Genomic DNA, 24,081 nt, shown 5'->3' on the forward strand with positions numbered 1-24,081 from the left:
TAAAAGCTTTAAAACAGGAATAAATTCGTTTTTTCTGAGCTCTTTACTCCAGACGCTCGTGATCACAGCGGTGATTCATCTCTCCTATTTCTCACGTATCTCTGGCCAGAAATAATTTATCCATGAGCCCTGAACCGGTAATAATCAGATATGTTGGTTTAGCTTGTCAGTGTGAATTAAATCTAAGTATTTATTTGTATTTTTAACCGATTTAAAAGTGAAAGTAAAAGTCCGGGAATTGAACCTGTAGGGGCGCTATTTCTCTCAGACAATGGAAGTCTGAAGCACATATACTCAAACAGAGGGACAGAGTGAGATGAGATGTTTGACAGTTTTTTAATTTTCTGTTATCCATACAGTGTTGTAAAGTCGTGAAACTATCCATATTTACTCAGAATGACTTTTTTTCTGTACGAAAAAAGGTTTTGAAGTGTTTGGAATTTAAAAATGCAGGAAAATTAATAATTCCATTTTTACTGTCATTTAAAAAAATCACCACGACAAAACCGTTTAAGCTATCCAAAATCCATTGGCAATTTAAGTTGTTTAAAATGTTTTGGCATCATGTAGACAAAGTTTGGTGTGTATAGTGTTACTCTCCTCTGAGCAGTATGCATTAATTCACAGCTAAATGTAAAAAAAAATCCACATTCAAATCAAAATAGCTGACTTCCTGTTGATCGTAGCTGATGACTGTGAATTAGAAAGTTGTCCGTCTTGATAAGAAAAATTTTTGTACCGAGTTTGGTGTCTGTAGCTAAAACTACAACCGCCACTTTTGACAAAAGGTGGCGCTATAGAGTGCCTCTTCCACGCCCTCTTATGAACTTTTGCCAGTGTCTAGTTATCATAAATACTGATATGTGTTCTGAGTTTGATGAAATTCTAAGCATGTTATATGCCTCAAAATCACCTGAGAAGTATTCCAGTTTAACATGTTGCCACGGCAACAATATTTTTAGATATCAATATCCCCCCAGCAGATTTATATTGGCTGTGTTTTAACATTATTCTGATGAAGTTTGAAGCAAATCGAGTAAAAATAAGATGCTGAATTCAAATCATTTTGAAAATGACACACTTCCTGCTGCCAGTTGGTGGCGCTATAACTTTGACTCCTAATAGTCACATATATGCGATCGACATCATACAACGAATAATCTGATGCAGTTTGATTAAAATCAGGAAATGTATGTGGATGGTATTAGACACTTCCTGTTTCTCATTTCTCGCCATAATTTCAACACCTCGCCACGAGCAAACCGTTCGAGATATCAAAAATCCCCTGGCAATTTTTCATCCCCAATGTCTTGAGATCATGTTGACCGAATTTGGTGGCAATCGGCAAAAAAACCTATGACAAGTATTTCAAATTCCAGAGCATGCGCTTTTTACATAACTCTAAATAGCTGACTTCCTGTTGGGCGGAGCCGAATGACATGCAGTACGAAAGTTGTTCAGCACGATGAGATCTATATGTGTACTGAGTTTCATATTAATACGAGCAAGTATGTGTGAGCTATACATCAACATTTATGACTGTGTTCCAGGGGGCGCCATAGAGCCCCTGTGCCACGCCCGGGTCCCAGCCTCTGCAGGCTCCTAAAGGCCACAGATTCCAAAGTGTGCGCAAATTTTCAAGAGTTTTTGAGTATGTTAAGGACCCCAAAAGCCCCCACAACTTTGACGAAAAATATGAATACTAAACCCTAAATATCCAACTTCCTGTTGGGCGGAGCCTATGACATGCAGTACAAAAGTTGTTTGGTTTGATGAGATCTACATGTGTACCGAGTTTCGTGTGTCTACGTGCAAGTATGTATGATATATGGCCCTCAGTATTCCAGGGGGCGCTGTAGAGCCCCTGTGCCACGCCCGTGTATCAGTCTCTGCCCGGCCCTAATGGCCGCAGGTTCCAATGTGTGTGCCAATTTTCAAGACTTTTTAAGCATGTTAAGGGCCCCAAAAGCCCCCGAAACCTTGAAGAAAAATAATAATAATAACAAATAATCCAAAGGAAAACAATAGGGCTCTCGCCCTCCAGGCTTGAGCCCTAATAAAAAACAAAGCAGATACAAGAGGGTCCTCGCACCTCGGTGCTCGGGCCCTAAATATACATTTTTTAATTATACTTTCAAAAATAGTAGTAGTAATAATAATGATTTTTTTTTTTTTAGGAATATCAAAACAATCCAAGATTTTTGCATCCATGTTTTAATTTATACAAATCAGTTGAGCAGCATTTTATTTGACAAAAATAAAACGCAATGTTCTGTTGTAAATTAATTGTATTTTCATTTGATTACATTTTAAAAGTTTGATAGATGAAATAAAAATGAAATAAAAATAGATGAAAAATGTTGATGACTTTGCCCCAAAATAAGTTTTAAAACCTTTTCCTTTCCTTTTTCCCACACAGGTTATACATTTACTACGCATGCGCAAGGGTTCCTTAACTGTACGTATACGTCAGAGGAACAAGACGATAGGCCTAAATGTTTCCCGGCTTGACTGTTAAAAGCAGATGATTGGCTTTCCAGCGGGAGGGGTGGGACATGTGCAAACAACCGCCATCTTTGCCATTACGGGTTTTCCTTATATAGTTGTGTTGAGGATTGAGGAAGTGGCATGTCTCTTATAAATCGTCTCTGGTATCGTTCACCATACTTTGCTGTATGTCACAGCACTTTTTTTATTTTATTTTTATTAAATCATAAAATATAGAATCCAGAGAAAAAGAACACCACAGAATTTGGGGAAAAATAAAATGGAGGCCTAAATTAAAAAGGTAGCTACTCTGTATAACTGAATATCGTGATAAATATAGATATTCTGTGATGCGAAAAAAATATAGTATTGTTTTTGGCCATATAGCCCAGATACGAATACGGTGCTGTGAAAACTTACAGGAGTTCAAGCTCTCCAACACGTAACACCAGCATTTTACATCTCAAACTAGTTTCATTTTGAACTTCCCAACAGTCTCCATTGATTGAGAGGTTTTTTGTTGTTTTCCAGACAGCGCTTGATAGCCAAGGGCGAGGGGCAGGACTCACCCCATCCATCATTTCCACGGCATCTTGCCTTCTTAGGGACATCTGTGCAATCAGTGGACCATCAGCCCTCGAGTCAGGCACGGCTGCCTCCGTCCAATCCCGCAAATGGTCATCAGGACAGAACAGCAGCACTGACAACCTCGGCCGGACAGAACAGGAAACCAGAAATGGGCATTTTTCTCACTTCTCATTGTCATTTATGCCACTGTCTCAAGCAGCAGGGCTCATCTCGTTCACGTCAATCGGATGGTTTTATTTTCAAAAGAGATCGTCTTTTGGAACCCAGTTTGTCAAGGATGAACTACATTCCCCTGTTGCTCTCAAAGCTTCTGACAGAAACATTTATGCCAGCTTAGACGTCACCAGGGTGAATCAAGCTAACATGAAGTAAAAATTGCATAGGCTGCTGAATAAATTCAGCAATGTATGCAAAAAAAAAAAAAAAAAAAAAGTAATCAGAGTTGTAATAAAAAGAGGAACCTCATAGACTTCGAACCAAAATCTCAGAGATTTACATATTCTATTTGACTCAGATTCACACCATCTTGATTAAATTATAGATTTTGATTCATTTCCGATTTACTTTGGCATATTTCATGTATAATGTCAATTTTGCTTTTATATGAAAGAAATTCTCAGCTTACTGAGCAAATTATACAAGCAAACTTTTAACTGGGTACATAAATGTGAGCTATAAGTGTTAACAGGGCTCAAACTTCACAGTTCTATAGTTATTTATTTAGTAGAAATAACCACAAACTGCTTGTTGAATATGCCAAAGTGAACTTCAAAAGGAAAAATGTAGGAAAGTGTTTTAGAATGATTCATTAAAAGAACCTGTTTCTTAAATCAGAATCAACTGACTGGGCTGTATGCTTTTTATTCACCAAAAAGTACCAAGAATTATTTGTTTTTTAATCAGATTATAGTGGTTGTGCTGTATTTTTATCACCACTCAGAATATCTTAGCAAATTCACCCATTTTCCATGGGCAAGCACCCCTTATATTTTTCAGAAACAATACATTTTACATTATTTATGTTTCTACCAATGATATAATCCCATTATTTATAGGGTTTGTTGTTGTTAGTGTTTGCTGTGTTCATGACCGAATGGTAATTGGAATGTTTTCCAAAAAGATGTGAAATCTGAAAGAAGTAGGGTCAGCACATTTGTAAAACAACAAGATGTTTGCATAGCAGCTGTTCTGTGTGAGAGAAAACAGCGGCAAAAAACCTCCCACCTCCAAATAAAAAGATCCGTCCACCTGAACACTGAACTCATGCTCTCAGCAGCACGTCCTGATTTCACTGTCCTTTCCACAAAAACCCTGCAGCCGCTTGGCTGTTTTTAGACAGAGACTCAGTGAACAGGATGTTAATGGATGATCAGAGATCTGACGGGGGCGCTGCCATCATGGGGAGGAGGTGGAGAAACAGGGAGAGGGGCTGAACAGAAAGCCCTGCATTATTTATCCAAAGTTAAAATTAATAAGGTCAGATTCATCATTGTCTCCTTCTTCTGCTGCTTGAATTTTTAATGTTATTCATTGGCTGAAAAGAGCATTCACCAACCCTGTGTTAGATTATCCATCAGGAGTTGATCCCTCACAGAGCTGCAGGTCTGAAGAGGATTATGGGTAACTTATCCTGAGTTCATGCCAAAAACTCTCCTGCACAGAGCATCTGAGAAAAATGCACTGTAGTGGTTTACTCACTTACTCTGCAACCAGGTGCCTGTTTTTCATTTTATCCATACATGGAAGTGCTTTGTACATTCTGGGAAAGCGGAGATTGAATTACAATTTGCATATTCCCCAACAAACACCAATATTAAAATGGAAGTTTAAAAGGAGTTACAGTATTTCCATGTTATCGATGGGATTAAAAATGTACACTTCTTTTTGGCTAAAATCTATATTTTAAGTGCTGTGACTTTAAGAATCACAGCATTATAATTACAGTCTGAAAAATGTGTATTACCTGTAGGATTTGCTAGAGTTTATATTTAACAGTGTTACTAAATTGTGTTATTCAAGAAACTTTAACTGAGCATTGTAGATGCAAAAATAGGGGGAAATGAGCTGCACATATTAAACATCCAATCAGGAATAGAAATTAACTTTTTTGTCCACCGGCCACTGTGGCTGGTGGATTTCAAAATCTACCAGCCACTCAATGTATTTACCAGCCACTTTCTTGTTTTTAACTGACAATGTGTAACTGCATGTGAAAATTAATACTACAAGATCTACAATACTTAAGCAGTTTATTCAATCTCAAGTCTCAATGAAATACTGACATTTTCTCTTTCAGTGATGCTCAAAAATGCTGCCCATCTAGGCAGCTCACTAGGTTTTGCTGAAGCAGCTCATTCTCTCAACTCCGCAGCCCAACCGGATGATACACTGCACTCAACTTTTTTAATGCACAGAAACATTTTTACCACATTCTAAACAGTTTTCGTATGCATTAATAATGGAAAGTCCCCTGTTCAACACTGGATCACTGAAAGAAATCTCGGCTTGCAAACTTTTACAAATGGACGCACCGCGTTTTTAAAACATCATTTTTACAAGTCTCATCACACCAGAGCTGTCAAACATGTGTAGTGATACAATGTTGTTTCTACATAACTTACAACCCTCCAGGACACCTTGACAATTGAATCGCCATTGGCTAGCAATTAATTTTCTCGCCAGTCAGTCAAGCTATATAATAATCAAGTATTATTTAAAAATAGAACTTTAGTAGCTAGAAGTAAACTTGATAACCATGTTTGAATGCTTATTAGTCTTTTTAACTGAACATTTTAACTGTACTGGTGGTGGTGCTTTTTTGGTCATTCAGTGTTTCGGTAAAAAAAAAAAAACACACATTGGGGGAATAGATAAGATAATAATAATAATACGATTCCTACTAATTAAAACTATAAACACACTAGGGCTGTCACTTTTAGTTCGAAAATGAAAATAGGGAATCGATTTTAACCAAATATGTACATTATTAATTTTAAAATTAAACAATTTAAAAATATACATTTAACAAAACTCACAACCAAGCAGAAAAAAATATATAGAATTCCGAAAGTGCAGTAGGCGTTGCGAAAGCTAGACAGAAAATACCAGCAATTTTATGCGCCTATAAGACCCAGTGATGTTGGAAGCGACCTCTTATGCTGCGTTCACACCAAACGCGAATAGAGCGTCTGGCGCGAATAACTTCAATGTTAAGTCAATGTAAAGGTGCGTTTACGCGCGTATTGAGGTTTCGCGGCACAGTAGACGCACAGAATTCGCCTCATTCGCACATCTAGTTACAGGAGAATCTGAGTTATGAAAAGGACCATTGCAAGCTGACAGCGACCGGCTTTCGTGGTGGTAAATTGGCAGTAATACCCCCACCTTGCACAGCTGTACCTGAGTGTCCCTGGGACATCAGTGCAGTCAGAACACGTCATCTCAACAGCTGGACATATAGTGAATAAAAAAACGCTCTGCTCTGGACCCCGACATTGTTGATCGACTTGTTTTTCTGTCCAATAAATTTATGTCATGTCCCTAGCCTTTTTGCGCGTTTCATGCCCGCCTAGTGCAGCCTAGCCTAAGTGTCGGTTACGTTCAATAAAAATAAAAAAAACCCACATGGCCTATTCTCAAATCCATTTAAAGTTTCATTTTTTGAACGCTTGTTTGAAATGGACTGAATCATTTAAAATAATCTTGGAGATTTGTGAAATGCTTAAATCATGAATGCAGCCGGGTTGAAGCCTGCAGTGATGTTTTTCTTTTGTTATGGCAGCCGTCCCCTCTGCATATATATTTTTTCGAAAATGTTGCACTCCTGTTGCTGTTTGTTATTCTGTTAGAAACTTCATGCCAATAAATAAGAAATATTGCTTACTTGTGTGTTTCCAGCGCTCTCTTTACGTTCGTCCGTTATTTGACTTTGAAAAAGGAAACGTCTTTTTTTAGACATGGAAAATCGATTTTACAATCTATTCAATGAACACTTATGTCTTAAATCGAAAATAATTTTTTCACAAAAGTGACAGCCCTAAAACACACTAAGGATTACTAAGGATTAAGGAGCTGCTGGATTCATGTATATTAACAGAGACAATTTGATCTTAATCAGGTTTTGCGTGTTTCGCTCGAACTGATTTGCTGAAATCAAAACATGGATGATAATAGGTGAGCGCCAGTCAATGAGATTGCAGTTTAAATTGTGCGCATTAAATCCACCCACTACCGGAAAACCGGCTGTTGTTAAAAGCTGAAGACTTCCATAGGAACGCTGTTATTTTGACAGGAAAATACAACAAATAATACTGTTTAAATGTAGCATGTCAATCCCTCTCTCTCTCACTTTCTCTTTCTCTATGTGAGTGTGAGAGAAAGCAATGACGATTTGTGCTCCTTAACACTACAGTTTACGGTACATACTCCTCGCTACAGTCTGCAACATGGGGGGGGGGGGGCAAAAAAGCACAGATCGTCTGACGGAGAGTCAGATAGTGTACGCGAGTGAAAATATCGGTGCTAAACTTAGACTCCAACTCAAACACTGGCGAGTAAAATCTGCGAATTTGTTAGCCACTAGCTAATATTAGACATCATTTAGTAGCCAGAAGGAAGATTTAGTCGCATATGTGAGTGATTTACTCATAATGTAGAGGGTTGACTTACTAGACACAGACCTAACTTCTGAAAAAGTACTTGAAGACTGGAAATAAAATGCATCCCCCGGACAGCAGTTATTAGACACACGACCAATAATACTGTTTGCTAGTTTGCTGATTATGCCGTTAAAAACAATAAGATAAACAAACTGTCCATATAATTTAAAATGTTGCAGAATGCTGGAGGAAAATGAACTTACCGGGGTTTGACAGAGATCTGACAGTATGCAGAAACTTGTGCGCCATAACAAATTCAACTCTTCACGCGATCTTGTATATGGTAAGCCAGTGCTATAAAACGTACTGTAAATAACCAACAAATATATCACTCCGCCAGCGGCACTAACTTCAGCTGCAAACACTGTACTGGGAACAACGTCACCGCTTCGAGCCCGGTTTACACCGCCTTTCTCCACGGAGCTGCTTCGGATGATATTACACTTTATTGCGTGTTGTACATACACCAGGGATGGAAATTAACTTTTTTGTCCACCGGCCGGGTGAAACATTATGCGATTTTTATTTACCCGCCACAGTGGCCGGTAGGGGAAGCGAGTTTACCCGCCACCACATAAAAACATATGCATCCCTGGACCAATTTTTGACATTGATATTGGCATACTGTACATCACACTTCAGAAGTGATGTACTTTACCATTGCTGGCATGCTACTAGTATTTTTACATGCATATGGTTTAAGATTCAGACAGAATAAAGGAGTGAGAGAGAGAGAGAGAGAGAGGAGTCCTGATCTTTACTCCTCTATGCCTGGATGGTGGCAGCAGGTGTGCTTCTGTCTTGAGCTTATGGCATCAATTTAAATGACAGATAATTACTTTTGTGACAACGTACCAATGAGATTAGGCCCAGGCAAACAACATAACAGCAATTTGCTCTGCTCTGGAGAGCAATAACACCAATCATAATTAAGAACTATGGCCAAAATAGCAAGCTGCTGCATATCGTTGAATACAATTACGTTTTGCTGAGAGAGAGAGGGGGGGGGGGGGGAGTGAAAAAGGCCAGTCTGCTGTGAGACGCCTCTCCTGGGTCTTTTTTCAGAATGACATAAAATGATTAATTAACTCATTAATCCTCCTATTTTTCTTAAATAGATGTTGTCAAAGACCTGTCAGCCTAATTTCGGAAAGCCACAGTCAGGAGGCTAGGAAGAGTTTTGCTGCAGTGTCCATTTAGCTTTTCATGTCTAATCCAATCAAAGTCTCAATAAAGACTCGCTGCTGTTTGCTGTAACGTTTGGCCATCATAACATTGAATTTTACAGCATTTTCTTGTTAGTGTCATCTAAACCCAATGAAGCATCGAAATCACCCATTCTAAAGTTACTGGATATTATAATATTTGTTCTGAAGGGCTGCTGAAAGTGGAAGTGTATTTATCTGTCAATCTTTTAATTCATCTTAAATTGTATTGTGACACACTAGGCTATTATATTATTGAAAATAAAACTTGTTTCAGAGGCAGAGAAAGCCATTGCAATCTTATAAATTGTTCCAAAACAAACGCTTTAGAATAACATGCACTAATAAATAATACACTGTATTATCAGGAAAATGAAGTCGCTCAATTTCACATTATCTTTAAGTGGAGATTAAATCATCAACTCCAGCATGAAGGTGAATGAAACTGGCATGATTTTAGCGGTGATAAAGGAGCAGTACGGCTCTACCTGTGAGACAATCTGGGGCAAGTGTCCTTAATGGTGACAAGTGACCCCTGTAATACACTGGTCCGCAGATGGCCACAAAAACGCTCTTCAGCGATCAGCCCACCGTCAGGAACAGAAGCATCTCCAGCAGAGCACAAAGGCTTCATCTCCAGCATTGATTATGTTAGCATACTGTACACCTTCAGCTCTGATCAAGCAGACACATTGGGGCCAGCGGGCTCTCATATACAGCCCACTTGTGTCATCTCACCAGGAGAGTCTTCCATATAATTCCTCATTAATATGATTTGCAGAAATGCTTAATCTGCCTTTAGGAATGAACAGGATGTAGCTGAGAGCTCTGGCTGCTAGAAGATCTGCCCTGCAGTGAAGTGAATCTTGGCTGCACCCGAAATTGTCCCCCGGGAGCGAAGCACCTAGCTAACGAGAGCTCAGTTTCAGCAGCCAAATCAGAAACATGCAGCCTCTCCTCTGAATCAGACCTAAAGTATTACCCAGGAAGCTTTGTCTGTGCATGAAGGGGACATTTAGCTGCAAATGCTCATATTTGAAATGGCTGTTTGCCTGTTCAATATAAAGAGGGAGAGAGAGAAGGAAGAGGCCTTGGGTTTGCCTGTCAGGGTCATGAATATTGTATCTTCTGGCATTTGCCTTTTCAGGCCTTAAGTGGAATGAACGGATGACGGTGTCAGTCACCGTCTGCACAGTTTGAGAAGTCGCAGGGATTCGGATTTATTTATTCAAGTTTGTGGGGGGCAAGGAAGAATTACAGGGTGAATATATTGCAAATATATTTTGGGTCATGTTTCAAAGTGCAATACTTTAAGTACTTCCTAAAGTACTTTATCATTTAAATAATGTTACACATTACAGTAATTCATATTTGCTATACTCTGTTATATACTATTACAAGGAGAACCTTGTAAAATAAAAATAAATTAAATGAATACATAGTCTATGATATAAACTAGTCTAAAATATTTTTCAGATTTTATGTTTAAATACGACATGGGCTTCTTGTTGGCAGGTTTCGTGTGATTAACCCAATAAGCAGAAAGTTTCCTTGAACTTAATGGGTTTAAGTGTCTCATGCTTAAAATCCCTTCTCTTCCCTCTCACACACTCAGAAGCTGTATCAAACATACACACTCAAAGCTGGGACTTATGTTCCTGTGGGCTTTTTGTAACCACAATTAGAGGAAAAAAGTAATTCCCACTCATTTCCTCCATTTCTGTTCCTCCGGTGTTGTGACCGTTGCATGTCTGCTCTCATGATCTCATGCATGTCTTGTTTTCCACTCTCCCGGTAAATTAATGTTCAGAAGCAAAGCTGGAAGAAATCACAGTCCAATCGGCGGTCATATCAGTTGAGGCCTCGAGGTAAACGGCTGTGTGAAAAGCATCTGTTCCTTTGAGAGCAGCTTGTCGTGGCCCTTCAGTAATGTGGACCATACGCTCTGCAGTCCATCTCCCTGATCTGATGAGCAAAACACTCACAGCCTCCCCCAGTGGCTAGCAGGAGAATCGCGACCCGTTCTCTCCGATTCCCTCACAGCTCCAGGCTGTTATTCAACACTGACATTTCTCAACCAATCAATACCTCATCATTGGCAGCAACCGGGCCCGATCCAACCCTGCAGAAATAGCTGGCACTCAAAGTGCACAGATGTCACTCTGTTTGTGTGTGTGCACGCATCATCTCCTCCGTTGCCATTACAGAAAGAGCTTTTACATGTTAAATTGTTTATTAATTAATTCCATTATCAAATTCACCATAGCTATCAGAGACATTTATATCTCGATAGGATCTCTTCATGCATGAGAATGGAGACGTTCTCGGATCGGCAATGCAAATCAGTCGAGCGAAAAGCATTAACACCCACAAACACAGAAGTGCACAAAGGCCTCAATATCAAACACTCAAATGTCACTCACAGTTCATAAGCTAATCAGCCCAGGACCCCGGGAGAAAAGGCAAAAAATGAGAGAGATAAATGCTCTTTCATTCATCCCAGACAAAGCTATTTAAAAAGAGAGAGAGATGGAGTGATAGAGCTGAGGAGACTCCATAGTGAAAATGAGCAGGATATAAGCCGCCAGATAAAACAAGTCATTCAAAGCCATTTTCTTTCCAATAAACACACACACACAGATTTACAGTTACATCCCAGAGCTGTCTGTCAACCTGAGTGACAGATGCCTTATCAACAAGTCACAAAAACACTTTTAAAGCCCGCCCCTCCCTCTCTGCATTCATACCAAATATGCTGCCGTCTTATTGTTTATAAAGGAGATAACATCAATGTATTTCCTCAACACTTTACTTTGCTTTATGGGTTTTTCTGCCTATTAATGAATACTTTGTTTCACAGTAATGGAAAAATACACATTTAGCTGGAAAAGACACAGGCTTGCAGAACACACACTCCAAACCAAATACACACAACTGAACTGCAACAATTTACAGTGGCCCCAAAAAGTACTGGGACTTTTAAGCCACACTTAAAATGTATGAATTTCATTGCTTTAGATGGCAAAATATCAAACCCAGTTTTATTTGCACACAAATTATATTAGTTTCTCTAAACTAACTTCACTTCTCGTAGCCATTTTTCCAAAAGACTAGTATTTTGGTGATTTTTAGTTCATACAGAGGTCCTACAGAGTAACCACAGGTGTAGTTCATCACATATGCACATATTCTACTAACATTTGTGAACCACAGTGTCACAACATTTTTTTGTCCTAATTTTGAACAGCATATCTATCTATCATCTTTTTTAACTCAACAAAACACAAAGCAGACAACATAAACTCTTTCTAATTCCAGCGGTGTCTCCAGGAGTGACGAAGAGCAGTGGATTTCAATCAGTTAAATTCCTGTCCAACATCAACTCAAATCATTTATGGAGCCATATCCATTCCTGGCGCCAAGCGGAACTCTTAATTACCTGTCTGGAAAAGTCTTTTTAAAATGAAATATTGAAAGGCAGTGATGATGCACTTGACTCAAGTTTCCAATCCTGATTTACAGATTGATGCTCTCACTACAGTCAACTGGCCACATGAATCAATGTTAAAATGAGCTTATTAACGTAATTGTAAATCGTAAATAATGATAATTGAATTATTCTCTACCTTTGCTGGTGAAAAAAAAGTTAGTTTTAACCAGTAGTTTCTTGTATGCTTCCAAAGTCAAGTTCACACACTGCAGTCCATATGGATATTTGGGATATCATAATTTTAGTCTCAAACAGCATTTTCCACAGAGCATCTACAGGCTACTCACTGTCTGATATATTCTGCACACAAAGCATATAAAAAAATATAATAATAATAATAAAAGACCCTCAACACAGCATTTGGCAAACCCGAACAGAGCTCTCCCCTCAGACATTCTTGTGATATCAATGTCAGATTGAAAATGACCAAGCATTACAACATTTTACTGACAAATCTCTGGAAAAGAAAAAGCTAAAAAGTACCTAACCACAGTGTTTGGAGCACAGATCCTTAACTGCAAAGCTACCACATCTCCATTCCTGACCCACAGTATCCTGGGTTATAAGCTGTCTAACTGGTTCTTTGAAAGGCTAGGTTGATAAAACACCATTTTTAGTTCGCCCTTTCCAAATATTGACCCCATGCCCTCTGTATTTTCAGCCACAAATCTACACCATCAGGTGACAAGCAACCCACATTTAACTTTACACAAACCACACTGAGAAATGCCGCTGCCCCCATTTACACCATGACTGGTGGGTCAGAAGGTGATCCATCAGTGATTGCCACTCTCATTGACTGCCGAGGGCTTTAGCTCTCTCAAGGATTACAGGTTGTAGAGCCTCTGCCTTTCCTATTTTAGATCTAGCACCTCTCATTGCCATGTTCATAACCCATCTCCTTGCTAAAGTCGTCTCTCTTATCAGCCAGGCTGCCTTCCAGATGATTGTTTGTGAACAATCATTGCTTCCATTATTATGGAGGTATTTCTGTGGGTCGCCCTGCTGAGACGAGGCATCCAGATGAGTGCTCCTGTGCCAAAACAGTACGACCTGTTATAAGAGGGAGAGGCAAGGTCATTGCTTTCAAAATGATAAACCTGATCTCCAATAGCTCTTTTGTTAGCTGCGCAGCACGGAGGAAAATGGAGGGAAAATCTGTGGCTTTCCCTCCGGGCGACCAGCAACAAAAAGAGCTCCCTTTATTTAACCCTTTGGCTTTGTAAGCATACTCTTGATGGCCTCTTTTTAGATAAAAGCTGGATCTTGACCCTGAAATATAGAAGATCAATCTCAACACAAGCGGTAAGGCTACTTAAAATGAGTTCTTTGTCCATGCTAGGATTGAGTTCTCAAGGACCTTATGTTTTAAACCAACTAGTCTGAGATTTATGTGAATGATTAGTTGAACTTTAAATCTTGAATAGGCTGGGCTAGGGTCATGACTACGAGACACTAATCCCACTCATTTATATAAAGATGCTAAAAGCAGCCTTTTCAATAGAGTAACTGACAGATATTCAGTAAGAAAAAGACTAAATATCACTAGCCGTTTATTAAACTAATGAAAAAGATGGAGGTGGATTATGAATTATGCATAATATAACTAGAGCATTGCTCATAGCAGGCCTTGAAATATTATTAAAAGAAGTATCATCTAAGGTGTCGAATTTGTTGGCTGTAGGAGTGATGCTTTAAAGGGGAGACTTCTTTAAGAGGATTTTTCCATTTCCAGTGCTATACAGTAAAGATGACCAGCGACACGAGGGCCAGTGAGAGAGTTTCAGGCCAGTTCACTTGCCTTTTCCAGTGCTGAAAGTTACACTTATCTTGTATGTGTATCTTAAAAAAAAAAAAAAGAAGAAAAGAAAAGAAAAAGCCTGTTTTGCCTTAGAAAGTTGTCCAGATTTCACATTGATAAAGCTATGGTTACACTTTCTTTTTTTTAAAATCAGACTTTTATTGAATCTGTTATGTCATTCTCTCGTGTCATGGTTTGGAACTTTGTCTTTGAAGAACAAAAAATCTTTGAACCAAATTGTCAAATGGGCTAGTAATATTATAGGTGAATCACAACCTAACTTGCCAAGTCTCTAATCCAACCAGTTGCTGCATAAGGCGAGTGCTGTTATTAGAGATTGTTACCACACTTTACACACAGAGTTTCAGTTTTCTGCTCTGGCAGACTGTTTGTGGCCCATAGGTGGAGAACCAAATTATATAGAAATACTTTTGTACCTGCAGCGATAGAATTCATGAATAAAAATAGCAGCAGATGATAGTATTAATTTAGTTTTTGGGGGTGGGGGGGGGGGTGAAGGTACATTTTTTATGACTTTTAAATAATTTTCAAATATTGTTTATAATATGCTGATGTTTCTATGAATTGTTTTAAGTATGGATTTCCAAATTACTTGTCTGCACAAGTGCTAATTACTTGTCTTTTCTCTTTCCGTCATTTCCCAAAAGTGTTTATGAATTCATGTTATTGTTACATTATAGCTATATAATTTCCAGCTAGTTGAACATTTTATTTTTGGTAAAGGAAAAAAAAAGATTTAATGAAAAAAATAGTAAATATATATAAATTGAAAATGCTTTAATGTTGGGATCTAACTAAGTCATCCTAATAGCTATGGAGGAATTTATAACTTATATATATATATATATATATATATATATATATATATATATATATATATATATATATATATATATATATATATATATATATATATATATATATATATATATATATGGTGCCAACATCTTGCAATACCACAGCAGTCACAGATGTCATGGGGTTAGTTGTGCACCGTCTTGCGCTTGAATGGCTTAAAACACTTGTTAGATTAGATTAGATTTAGAATCCTGTTAACAGCCGGTAAGATAATTGTACTTGCAGGTGAACAAAATACGTTACATACTTTTACTGGTGAATAAACCAGAGTAATGCAAATACATCTGAGAGGTCTGACATAAGATGCGACATGAACCATATTGTATGAAGCATTTTTGTTTACATCACATTTACCTCGTGCTATGAAAACAATATTTGGGTCACTAGGATCAAAACTTTATGATTTAGACCAGTGGTTTTCAACCTGTGGTCCGCGGCCCCCTAGTGGGCCGCGGTGGTATTGCAGGTGGGCCGCCAATTATTTTCTGTTTCTGAACAATGCATGGCAAAAAAGAAAAAAAAGTTTTTTTTTTTTTTTTTGCCACAAGTCTATACATTTTTTTACATCTTTACTATAGTGATAATTTAGATTTATGTCTGTTCTAGAGATGTTACAACTTTTTGATAAAGCTCTGATTGGTTTTCTTTTGGAAATATGTTTCAAATTAATCCTGAATGCATTTATGACTGTAAAAGCACAATTGCAAAATTTATCAAAAAAATCGCAATAGTTTTTTTTTTTTTTTGTCCATATTGCACAGCCCTAGTTTATTCAATAAATATAGTTTAAAATCTAGCTTCTGAGTACTAAGTTATTAACCCAACAATAGCGGGGTCAGTTAATTTTTTTGAAGTGGGCCGCGCAAACATATGTGTTTGGTTGTGTGGGCCGCGAGTTGAAAAAGGTTGGGAACCACTGATTTAGACAGTTTGATGTTGGATAGTCTTCCAATTTATGGTGAAACGCAAACATTTGTGTGTTCAAAAAGTAAAGAAATGTTTATAATACTTCACTGGGCATTGAAGCAAACCAACCCCGTAAACTCACACTTGCTCCAAAAACTTTCTTTGAAATAGTTACAATGATCGTGTTTGTTTTCAGGGCAAAATTTGCATAGTGCATTCAGCTTTATTAATAAAAGATGTATAATTTGCATGTAAAACGGTCCTTCCTGATAAGTCTCCTCCAAATTCACAAACACTTTGTAAACCTCAAATTTGTGGTATTATAGTAAAAGCTATCAAAATGCAGTGTTATCATTCAGCTATTTGTTTTTTGTTTTTTGCTGCATTTACAAGGGTTCTGAAGCAGGTGTACTTTTTTTTTTTTTAATACGAACAGTTAATAATAGGTAAGAATATGAGGACTTAATAATCAGCTTTGTAAATGATTTACACAAAAAAATTAATTCAGCTTGTTTTATGAATGAGCCAACTTCCCACAAACCGTTTGGTGTTTTTGGAGACTGCTGTTACAACATAGGAGTTTGTTTTCCACACCATCACAGTCCTTTATTATATTCTAATGAACTGCAGATTTATTAAAAAAACAGGTTGTTGCGCAGATGGTATCTTATCCCTAATAACTTGCAATTTGTAATGAGCAAAAGTCTGGCCACACAAGGTACAACCAGACAGACACCTCTTAAGTTTTTGGTGAGAGCTTTACTGGAACTGTCAGCACACTAAAGATGAGCTTTCTGAGAAATGTCCCTAAGTAAAGCACATCCAGTCAAACACCCTGACTCTAGTATTATTGTCTGTTTATTCAGAGAAATCTCTGCAAATCCAAGATCTATTTTCCAATCTCCAAAAACATTTCCACTATGAAACAAGAAAAAAAAAAAAAAAAAATCACGTCTATATGACATGAAAAAGTCAATCAATATAAAAACCTGTGCTCTCTTTCAACATTTCCCACAATCGTGTGTGTAATGCATCAGGATGATTGAGGCTGTAATATCTGTAATAAATGCCACATCCAATCCGTGTTGACATGGTGCTGTCTTCATTAAAGCACTTCGGCTCTCTGCACACTTCAACATTCAGGCTAATGAAATAATGGCTGATGTTAGTGTGAGGTGCTCTTTCTCTTCACAGCTGTTCCTACCCATTAGAGAGACAGAGAGAGAGAGAGAGAGACCATAGAGTGGTCATATCGAGATGAATGAGACAGCTCATTGGAACATGCATCGATTCCGGCCCCACAATCCACTGCAGCATCCCTGTGTCACTGAACAAACACTCTAGTGCCTCTCTTCCCCTTCCCATGTCACAGGAAATCTTGTTCTGTCTTAGTCATACTGGTCTGAGCGCTGAGAGGTTTCATCACTCCCGCCTGGACCCGAGAAAAACAGACAGGAAAGGTCAGCGGAAAGGGCGTGTAGGAAGGAGGGATACTGTCAGTTTGTGTCTGCAGTGAAGGACTAGACGGGGAAAATACAAGGGAAAGAACAGACTTCACAATCAGGAGGAAGAGAAGACCCACTGCATAACACACCACAGTGATTTGTTAAACAACGGTAACACTTTCCTATTTCTGTCTAGAGAGCGTTTGATGTTACACGCATCGTTGATGAGAGCACCTGTTCTATGAGCAGATGCTGAAATGTGGAACTGCTAATCAAAGTCTCTGGCTGCATGAAGACACAGTGAGAAATGCATTTACTTAATGCCTCCAGAAACTGCTCACCTTATTATTAAAGCATCACTCACTCTAAAGTGTAATCAATTCGGTCATTATTTTCCCCAATGTTTGTGCAGGGTTTATGATAGTAAATTTAAGACTTGAGACCTTTTTAGACGGACTAAAGAGAATTTAAGGAAAAAATTTGATGGAATATGTCAGTATGCTCTCTAAATGTGCTTCAAAGATTGAAAATCCAACTTTAATTTGAAAATAAGTATCAGTATTTGTCTTGTTTTCCAGTGAAAATGTCTAAAAACTCCTAGGATCTCAAGATGCATGATTTACCCTGAGAAACAAAATGACATATGAAGTCTCATTTTATTAGATATTGATCAAAATGAAGGAAGCTTAAGACTAGATCAAGAACAAATAAAAACTTAATTGGAGAGGGGGGAAGTTTTTATACACAATTCACAGATATTTGTTCTTGTTTTAGGCTTATGCTTAATTTTGGTACATTTAAAAAAAAAAAAAAAAGGGGGGGGGAATTTTCAATTCATATCAAGTAAATGTCTCTTGATTTAATGATATTTAGATATTTGCATTGGAATATTTGCTGCCACCACCAATCCAATTTTTTAAGAACATTTAAACAGCCATTTACATAAACATACATTACATGACATACATTAAACAAACATGACCATATTTAAAGACATGTCCTATAAATAAATTTGTATAAAAATTAATATGTATTTTTTCCGCCTTCTTACGTTTTTTTCTATAGATAAAAGAGTCTGCTAAATCTCGCTTTAGATAAAAGAGTCTGCTAAATGACTAAATGTAAATTAGAGCTTCAGTGGGGAAAAAGGTAAGTTATAAGTAACTTCACTCTCAGTCTGTTCCTCACACAAAGCTTACTGAAAGACTATGATTATAGTGCATGATACTTTTATGGTGGCTTTTGCTCCTATTAAAGCATAAGAGTTTGCAACAACATGAGTGTTAGTAAATGTAGACAAACTGTTAATTTTCCCTTGAAGATGTTAAATTCTAGTCATTTATTTAGGTCATTTTGCTTTTAACTGCGAGCATTTCACAGCAGGAGCTTGAGAGAATACGGGTCAGACATCTGGTGAAAATTCATTCAGATGAAACACTCTCTGTAAGGGAGTTCTTGACAGGTCTGAGCCGTCATACTTACACAACTAATGCATGTTTGAGAGCAGACTATGAGCCAGCCCCATTCTTCCTGTCTCACCTCAATAACTTCCTGTCTCTTCTGTGATTAATAAACAGAGGCAAGAGCCACTGAAAAAAGAAATCTGTCTCACATGACCTTCACATCCACCTGAAATTAATCTTAGTGCTTACTGGAGATCTCAGCAAACGAGCCCGAACACTTTAACCAAAAACTTCATGGAAAACTGATATCCTGAAAACGACATCTTTTAACCTACAGTCACATTGGCAGCACTTAGCGCCATCTATTGGAACATGCAGTCATGACACTGGAAGCTGGATAAAACAAAACCGTAATCAGAAGGTTTGATATCACTGACATGATCAGGAGGACGAATAAAGCTAAACATTCTATGGTCACAAATACACACACATATACACACACACATACATATACACACACACACACACACACTACTATAAATTCTGTATACACCTTCGCTACAAAATTATATTGCTTGTTTTTTTTTTTATTTAGAAACGTGGTGTTTTAACATCTCTTTTATGATTAAATTATGATTAAAAGTTTGCAACTGCTGTTGTTTGCTGTTGGTCTTTAAGGCCTATTGCATGTCCTGGTTTGTGTACTTTATTTGGTAAAAAAAAAAAAAAAAAAAAATTATATATGTGTGTGTGTGTGTGTGTGTGTGTATAAAGACCTCTAACACTAGCTTGCTCTATTCTTCTTCTCTATTCTATGTTTTCTTTTTATTTATTATATTATTTTAAAGCCCATGCTACATGTACTGTGTTAAGCTAACTGAGACTTGTTATAGCACTTATATATCATTGCTCGTTTTGTTGTTTTTGATTGCTTCCACTATCTGTGTATATATATATATATATATATATATATATGTGTGTGTGTGTGTGTGTGTGTGTGTGTGTGTGTTAAAACATAATTCCTGAATGATTAGACGATTCACAACAAACGTAAATAATTCAATCTGACTCTAAAATGGTCTGGAATGTAACCAAGATTGCAACGTAAACTTCTAAACACCCGTCAGATTCTCTTACATCATCCTCCAAAAATAGATCTGAGTCCATCTGTTCCCGCTTATTTCAGACTATTATATTTGATCTCTGAAAGAAGGTTCCAGCAGGGCATCTCAAATCTGCCGTCATCAGTGGGAATGCATTACAGTGGATACAGAAATAACACAAGAGTGCAGGAGACATGCAGAGTAATTATGTCAGGGTGAGCTTTTAAAGAGTAACTAAACATCACATAGCACCTTGAAACAAACCTAGCGAGAAAACACTGGCTCATATTTCACAGATTTCAGCAAATCAGCAAGCACAACAGCTGAAATGCCCCCAGATCATTTACAAAAATAGCCTAATGTTACCTTCAAAAACGGCACAAGAATGAAGGTGCTGGACTATTCAGAATTCAGGGTCATCAGGATCACCGTCAGTCTGAGGCAAAAGCAGATGATGCTGGAAGGAGGAGGACAAAAAAACTGCTTAATTAGAATACTTGTTATAGTGCTTTACAATAGTTTTATCAAAGATACACCTTATTATCAAGAAAACATAAACAAAATGAAAATGGAATGTACAAGAGCATAAATCTGTCTACGAATAAGAATAAAAACTTATTTTACTGGCGATACAACCATCATATCAAAGAAGCCTATATGGATACATTAATATGGTTGCTACTTTACAACTTATTATTATAAGCCAGGCTGAAAATGCTACATTTTGGCCTCAAAAGAGTCTACTGGTGTAATGCATAAATGTTAACAAAACAGTTGCAGAGTAGATAGCGCTAAATAAAATAAAGCTATGCTACTGGAATAACACTGACAAAGTATTTACACTGGTAAACTTCAGATAGACGAAACGTCAAATCCATACAGACTTCACTTCAGCTCTTAAGACAAGAGAAGTCTCAAAAACAAAGCTTTTTACAAGAAACGTATCAGAAACACCTGAACTCCGCATTTAAGAGCTGTTTCCGCTGCTTGCCCAAACCGACTCAGCTGGTACTTCTGATTGCGTCATTTCAGCAAATACTACAGCGCCCTCTGCTGTCAAGACAGTTAAACGCTATTTTAACGTAAATAAAGGTTTTACTTGTTACAGTTGATACTATTACCTTCTCATTATGTCAAATACAATAATAATAATATAAAATAAATGTTAAGTTTTGTAATTTATTATGACTAAACATATCAGCAAAGTAAACTTACCTTAAATAAAATTAACTGCTTACTAATCTAAAAAAGCTGATGTTTATTTTACGATTCACAGAAAATAATATTTTTCTAATCGTACAGCTTGTTTCTTCATTCTGTCATGAGTTTGTCACCTCACAGGAATTAACCTTTTTTTCGACACGTGTGTCAATGAGCCTAGTTATCAGTTATGACTAAATACATATGGCTGAACACAAATATGCTCGTGGGAAATATATCTTCTTTGGAACCAGGAAAAAGTTGTAGAATGTTTTTATTTATATTAATTTATAATTATTATTTATTTATTTATTTCAGGCTTTTTATTTTTATTTATTTATTTATTTTTACCAAACTGTGGCATGTACTGTCTCAGAGAAATTCACTAAAATATAATGTCCTCTACATGCCTGGGTCCCACGGATATGAAAAATGATCAAACATCAGGATCATCAATGTTTCACCACTAGGTGGCGATACCTTCATAAAAATATTGCAATTATTTCAATTATTTTACTTTATTGTATTATTATTATTATTTTTTATGACTTACTTTAAAGTGTAAAGGCTGTTTCAGAGGATGTGTCGATAATAGTTTCCCTTTTTAAGTGGCGTGGGAACCAGACTAAAACCATAAACACCTCTAATACACTCTCTCTGTGATGATCCTGTATAATTACTGACCACAGGCCACAGACTATATCAATTCTATTAGACAACTAATAGAAACAGCACAATGACAATAAGAGGTTTACATTAAGATTAATCAGCAGATTCAGACCCTGGCTGTAAAGAGTCATTGGTGGAGAAGATCAAGAAGAGTATAAATGAATACTGAAATAGCAATGAGCCATGTAGGTGATTGTAGTTGTAATTCTGAGTGGATCAAAACGCTGTCACCACAAAAATAATATTTTCTTACAAGATAATATGTGCCGGGAGATTTTTTAGTTTTTAGTTTATAATATGTTATAGTTTTTTTTGCTTTGAGTTGAAAAGTTTTAAAGTTTTTATTCCGACCATGCACACATCGCTTGTGAAAGAAAGAAACTGTGCTGTTGAATAAGAGAATCGCAGTTTATTGTCTTGTTTATGTTGGGTTACTACCAAACAAAAATGCGTCATGGCTTTACCACACTGATGACAAACTCTTGTAAACCCTTGTTATGCTGTCAGCATACTGTAGATATGTGTGAGCAAGTGCTCCCTGAAGGCATTTCATACTGAAAAACATGCACACGGTTTAAGAGGCAGGCCATACGCTGCATGTATGATGACTCCCTACATACACAGATAATGGTCAAATCTTCTTCTTAAAGGTATTTTCCACACAACTTCCTGAGTCACTCCACACATAGACAATACGTGTTTGCGTGTGACTCACAGGACTCTCACCTCGGCAGAGAGAGTGGGAAATGTGATGACTCTAAAGTCGGGTTGAGGTGATTAAGCCTGAAGAATGGCACACATTAACACTATCTGCAGGAGCCTCTCCTCTTCCCACAGTAATACAATATGAATACAGTATGAAATGACTCTCACGGGTCTCTTTACTGAATGTCCTTGTTTTCCTTGATATCAGCAAAATTTCATATTACCGATCTGACCTGACTGAAGCAGAAGTGAAGTCATTGTTTAGAATTAGATATAACTTTTTTCTGATGATGATCATGTGTTTCTGACTTCATAAATTATTATTTTTTGTTTGTTTTTAATATATTACTTTTTTCTTTTCTTTTTCTTTTTTGGTGCAATTCAAAACTAGTATCGAAATAACACGCTTCAACTTTAGGAGCTTGAAAATTAAAATATACTTTATTGTTCTGAAAGGGGAATTTGTCTTGGGCTCCAAGGGTGCACATTATACATTATCTACAAAATAATAATAATAATAATAATAATAATAATAATTTAGTATTTATGTAAAAAAAAAAAAAAAACAGTAAACAGAGCCATCAAACACTTGAATAATATTTCTAGCAAAGATATATTCCAGTAAAACACATATGCACTAAAAATAACTATTTGGTGTAGAAAACAAAGCCATTTAGAAATGGCTCAATTTCAGAATTAACTAATTAGCCAGTAATTAGCCAAGAATTAAATGTGAAATTTTGTATTTCCTTGTAAAAGTACTCCAATTTTTTGAGTACAATTTGCAACTTAAAAAAAAAAGTACAGTGTGTAAACAAATAGATTTTATTCATTAAAATATTGGGTGTTTTCATCTGATTCATTTAAGAGGACGAATTAAATCCTTTTCTGAGTGAGCAACTTTTATAGAGGTGTGAAAATTCCACTGGAAACGCTGCAAACATGCATTAACATACCAGTGCAAAGCCAAGGTTAGTGGACAGAGCCGTGCTCACTCATTACTTTAACAGTCCCTCAGGAAATAAATATCTATAATGCTTTCTACAGACCACTAATAAGACGCGGGTAACAACCGTTCATTACAGAGGATTTACAAATCTCAGGAAAGCGCTGTTAGGCAGGTTCCCCTTACCTTGAAAATGGTTATTTCTTTAAGGGCGGCACAGGACGAGCAGTAAAGGCTTTGATTTATTCTTGGCGGCTGATAATTGCTAGTGTCTTGTCATATGTCAGAAGGGAGAAATTTGGACGGTCCGAGGTGCAGATTTCTTGCTCTCTCTGGGAGGCCATAAATCTCTCAGGGACCCCTCGTAAATCAGAAGTTGCCGAGAGGAGCGCTGATCTCTTCCTGAGCCTGATTATTCATTGAAAACTGACTGGAAAAATATTTATTTCGATTTCCATGGAGCCAATGCATTGCGAATGCTTTGACAATGACACCTCAAACCTGAACAGGAATCACAAGCAATATAAAACTATGCTATCATTCAATCAGTGTCAGTCAGGCAGACAGTTTGGGCAGTCGTTGTCTAATGGCTAGAG

At 37.2% G+C, this 24,081-nt stretch overlaps 1 long non-coding RNA gene across 3 annotated transcripts in view; it reads right to left on the reverse strand.

Annotated features, from left to right (window-relative positions):
* Positions 1–20,989, reverse strand: part of LOC113054494 (uncharacterized) — an 86,288-nt gene extending 65,299 nt beyond the window's left edge. The window contains exons 1-2 of one of the 3 annotated variants that reach the window (XR_003277388.1): positions 20,920–20,989; positions 20,332–20,422 (exon numbers count right to left, since the gene is read on the reverse strand). This is a non-coding gene — a long non-coding RNA (uncharacterized LOC113054494). Of the gene's footprint in view, positions 1–20,331; positions 20,423–20,806 lie in introns of all 3 variants that reach the window. The other 2 variants (XR_003277387.1, XR_003277386.1) reach the window with 2 other exon arrangements.
* Between the last annotated feature and the right edge of the window lie 3,092 nt (positions 20,990–24,081).

The sequence above is a fragment of the Carassius auratus genome, chromosome 35 (genome assembly GCF_003368295.1).
Source record: "Carassius auratus strain Wakin chromosome 35, ASM336829v1, whole genome shotgun sequence".
Classification (NCBI taxonomy): Eukaryota; Metazoa; Chordata; class Actinopteri; order Cypriniformes; family Cyprinidae; genus Carassius; species Carassius auratus.